Source organism: Scylla paramamosain, chromosome 34 (assembly GCF_035594125.1).
Source record: "Scylla paramamosain isolate STU-SP2022 chromosome 34, ASM3559412v1, whole genome shotgun sequence".
Taxonomy (NCBI): domain Eukaryota; kingdom Metazoa; phylum Arthropoda; class Malacostraca; order Decapoda; family Portunidae; genus Scylla; species Scylla paramamosain.
Window position 1 is genome coordinate 11472720 of NC_087184.1, and position 5000 is coordinate 11477719.

A 5000-nucleotide genomic window follows, 5' to 3' on the forward strand; every position below is an offset into this window, starting at 1 on the left:
AGAGAGAGTGTAGGGGGCTGGGGGCAGAGAAGCGAGAAAAGGAGAGGGAGAAAAAAGGTTAAAAAATGAGAGAGGGATGGAGGAAAGAAAGAAAGAAAGAAAGAAAGAAAGAATAAAAAGATGAAATATAGCAATATAACCCTTCTTTCATTTTCTTTTTTACTTCGTTTTCAGAGAGAGAGAGAGAGAGAGAGAGAGAGAGAGAGAGAGAGAGAGAGAGAGAGAGAGAGAGAGAGAGAGAGAGAGAGAGAGAGAGAGAGAGAATGTAACGCAATACACATTAAGTTATATGCATTTCATACTTAATGACTTACACAACCGTTCCGTTAATTATACAGCAAACAATTAGTTCACATTAATTTGACACATAAGTAAGAGTAACTTGATAAATGTGCAACTTAATAAACACGTTCATCTTTCACATATTGGAAACTTGACAGTACGTGGGAATATGTTACCTGAAGGATAGATAATTTATGAAGGGAACAAACAAACAAACAAACAAACAAGTAAATAAACAAAGGAAAAGAAAGAAAGAAATACTCACTGACAGACAGACATACAGACAAACAGGCAGGTATATAAACAGACAATTCGGCATAAAGGTAGATATGTAAATGAAAGTACAGGAAGAAAATTTTAAGGATTGGGGAAAAAGGGAAAGAAAATGAAGGTAGATATAGATAGATAAACATGAAGGTAAATGTAAAAATAAAAGGAAAGGAGAAAAAATCATTAAAGATGGGGAGAAAAAGAAGAAAATACATAAAGAAGGAAAGAAAAAGAAAAAAAGAAAGAAAAAGAAAACAGTAACAAAGGAAAGAAAAATCAAAACAAGAAAGAAAAAACAAAAAAAATCAAAATAAATACACAAAGCTCCACCTTCAACCAATTACAACGTACATACAAAATGCTGAGAATAAATATGATTGGCAGTCACTGAGAGGGAAGGGGCGGAGCATGTGCCCGCCAAGTAAAGATGAACAGGCTATATCTATTACCTTCTTATTCATCTATCCATCAATCTATTACTCTTATCCTTGTATGTAAGTCTATCCATCTGTCTATTCACTCACTAATATTGTTTTTATATCCATCAGAACTATCCAATATTTCAATTACTATTTTTTTTTTTTTTCAAGACGTCTATGCAGTGAATATTCATTACATAGAACGCACTATCTCCTCTCTCTCTCTCTCTCTTTCTTTCAAACACACACACACACACACACACACACACACACACACACACACACACACAAAGGAATGAAATAAAATACAAAAATAAGGAAGAGGGGGTGTATGAACTAATAAATGGAGACACAAAACAAAGGAGAAGAGAAAAAGGAAATGTGACAGGAGGGAGGGAAGAGGAGAAGAGAGAGATGGAAGAGAGGAAGGGAGAAGAAAGATAAATGAAAATGGAGGAGAAAATAGAGAATGAGACACATTAATGTTCCGGGAGAGAGAGAGAGAGAGAGAGAGAGAGAGAGAGAGAGAGAGAGAGAGAGAGAGAGAGAGAGAGAGAGAGAGAGAGAGAGAGAGAGAGAGAGAAACTTCCAAGAAATCTCGTCCAACCGGTCTCTCCTTCCTCCAAGCAATGTCCTCCTCCTCCTCCTCCTCCTCCTCCTCCTCCTCCTCCTCCTCCTCCTCCTCCTCCTCCTTTCTCTCCATCCCTCCTCTCTTTCTTTATCAACCCTTGACCAGCCAACCAATACTTTTAACCCTCCACCCATCCCCACCTCCCTCCACCACCCCCTCCTTCCTCTCCTCCTTCCCCTTCTCTCTCTCTCTCTCCAATCTCCAATACCTCTCTCAAGCTCCTCATCTTTCTCTACGTGCCTCTTATTTTCCTCCTCTCTTCCTCTCCCTTCCCTCTTCATTATCCTTTATCTATCTCGTTCCATCTAAATCATATTGCTTTTATTCCACTTTTTGTCAAGTATCTTATTAACTTCTACTTCATTCATTCATCCGTTTCTCTCTCTCTCTCTCTCTCTCTCTCTCTCTCTCTCTCTCTCTCTCTCTCTCTCTCTCTGCAATTACTTCCTTCCTTCTCTCTCTCTTCATACTCAGCAGTCATTCCTCAGTCCCTCCCTCTCTTCTACTCTCCTCTCTTTTCTTCACTCTACTCACCTCCCTACCCCCTTCAGTCCCTCGCTCCCTTCTTCACCTCCCTACCTCCTCCAGCTCTCTCCCTCACTTCCCTCCCTCCTCGCCACCAATATACCGCACCTTCACCTGCCGCTCCTTCGCAACACACCCTCCCTTCTAGAGAAACTGTTCTATACTGTGTTCACCTGCCCCTTCTTGCTTTCCTTTCCTTTTTGCTTTTTCTGTTGCTCTTCGTTGTCGTCGTTATCCCCCTTCTCCTCCCCTTCCTTCTCCTCCTCCTCCTCTTCCTCTTCCTCTTCGTGATGCGCCGCGGCCAGCAATATTGAAATGCTGCCTTCAATTTCTCTCACTCGTGTCGTATCGAAAATCCAAGTTTATTTATATTCAGAGAGAGAGAGAGAGAGAGAGAGAGAGAGAGAGAGAGAGAGAGAGAGAGAGAGAGAGAGAGAGAGAGAGAGAGAGAGAGAGAGAGAGAGAGAGAGAGAGAGAGAGAGAATAGTAAATGGAAAAAATGGAAAAAGGACACAGGAAATAAAAGCAAAACTCGAGATGTTTACTGAAAGGAATGGAATTTGAGGAGAGAGAGAGAGAGAGAGAGAGAGAGAGAGAGAGAGAGAGAGAGAGAGAGAGAGAGAGAGAGAGAGAGAGAGAGAGAGAATAATATCGTTACAAATTTATCCTATCTTGTATCAGTGAGGAAGAATCTAAGTTTAGCCTCTTCTTTCAGTCCCGCTTCATGGAGAGAAATTAATTACACGCCATGTCAGAAGCAATAAAAAGAGAAACTATTGGAAATCTATTGGAATCAGATTAATGAGAATATTTACTGATCACCAAGCCAGGAGGAAAAATAGTGGAGCAATTCATTTAATATTCAAAGGATAGGAATGTAGTGTGATAGGAAATATATACTAGTAGTGAAGAAGGAAAGAAAATCGAGAAAAAAAAATTAAATTAGAAGAAAAATCGTCAGGAGCAAAAATAATCCGCGTAATTTGTTTTACTCTAAAAGATACGAACGTACGATGATGAGAAATATACAGTAAAGGTGAAATAGGGAAAGAAAATCAGGAATACGAAAAAAAAAGTGTGATGAGGCATAAATAGTGAAATGAGAAGGAAAGTCAGGGCAAGAATGAACACAGTTGAGTAATTCCTTTAACACAGAAAATATGAAAAAGTAGGATGGTTAGAAATATATAACAACAAAATAAATAAAAAAATAAAGTAAAAAACACGTGAAAAAAATTACAAATATCATGAAAACAAAGCTAAAACTCTTAATTACAAACAAACATAGTTCATGAAAATAAGAAAAACAGTTAAATTACAAGAAAAAAAATTAGGTTAAATGACACACACACACACACACACACACACACACACACACACACACACACACACACACACACACACACCAGCTATCGTGAAATTTTAGGTGAAACTCCCATAATTCTGCACTTGGAACACCTGGTAATGATAAAGTTTAGACCTTGATAAACGCTGCCCCATCTTTCCCAGCTGCCACTAATAATTACATGCTGTCTGCTCCTCTACAACTGACACCGATTAATTTATCCCATTTTTAACTCTCTTTAGTATAGTAAGTGGAATATTTATACAAACTCTCTCTCTCTCTCTCTCTCTCTCTCTCTCTCTCTCTCTCTCTCTCTCTCTCTCTCTCTCTCTCTCTCTCTCTCTCTCCCTGATTCCATTCCTTTCAGTAAATCTTTTAAGCTTATTCTTTTTATTCGTATTTCTAATCTCATTTTATAATTCTCTCTCTCTCTCTCTCTCTCTCTCTCTCTCTCTCTCTCTCTCTCTCTCTCTCTCTCTCTCTCTCTCTCTCCCATTTCAAGGCTAGTTTTCCATTCGTATTTCTCATTTCCTACCATTTTTTTAGTCTTGTCCAGCTATTCCTCTCTCTCTCTCTCTCTCTCTCTCTCTCTCTCTCTCTCTCTCTCTCTCTCTCTCTCTCTCTCTCTCTCCAATGCGCTCACCTCACACCTGTCCACCGAGGAAAGGAATACCTGTCCCGCTTTTCCTTTTCTGCACGCAATACAAATTTCCACCTTTTCACTTCCACTCCCTGTCCTCCTCTTCACTTTACTTAAATCTTTTCCTTTACTTTCCCTTTGCGTTTTTCTTTTCCTCCATCTATCGACTTCACTACACTTTACTTTCCATTAATGTTTCCCTGTTATTTATTTTTTTTTCTTTTTGTTTATTTCGTTTATATTTTTCTCTACTTTTTAGTTTTCTTTTTTTCATATATATTCTTTTTCCTATTCATTTTTTTTCCTCTGCGATTTGCTTCTTACCATCGATTCCTTATACAATATTTTTCCTCTTTTTCCTTCTTTTCCTTTTATTTTCTTTTTTCATTTAATCTCTGTACGTCCGCTATTTATTTTCTTTCGCTTTCCTCTTTGTAATATAACGTCTGTTCACTCTTTTCCTAAATTTTCCCACTGTTTTCCTCTTTTCCATCTACTGAGCCAACACTATTTTCCTTAAGCGCTTCCTTTTCACCTGTTGACTTTGCACTCTTTTCCTTTACTTTTCTTTTCCGTGAACCATTTTTTTCCCATTTTTTCCCCATTCTTTAATATTTTCCCTATTCTCTAATGTTTCTAACTTTTTCCTTTCCGTTTTCTTTTTTTTCATTTATTCGTCTTAACTTTCCTTTCCGTTTTCCTTTTCCGATTCATCTCTACACTTTCTTTTTCCGTTTTCCCTGTTTTTCCTCAAGTTAGAATACTGTCCTTCATTTTCCCTTCCCCCTTTTACCTTTCCTCAGCTATTCACTTTAAACTTTTCCCTCCCTTTATCTTCCCTAACTATTCTTTCCACACTTTCCTTCAATTTCTCGTTTCCTTTTTCCA

General features: G+C 38.2%; 1 long non-coding RNA gene across 2 annotated transcripts in view; it reads right to left on the reverse strand.

Annotated features, from left to right (window-relative positions):
- The window catches only part of LOC135090174 (uncharacterized), a 167008-nt gene that overhangs the window by 28269 nt on the left and 133739 nt on the right, over window positions 1–5000 (reverse strand). The window contains exon 5 of one of the 2 annotated variants that reach the window (XR_010261805.1): window positions 4318–5000. This exon is cut by the window's right edge and continues 157 nt beyond it. The exons of the other annotated variant lie outside the window; for it this stretch is intronic. This is a non-coding gene — a long non-coding RNA (uncharacterized LOC135090174). Of the gene's footprint in view, window positions 1–4317 lie in introns of those variants that run through there. 2 annotated transcript variants of the gene reach the window in all.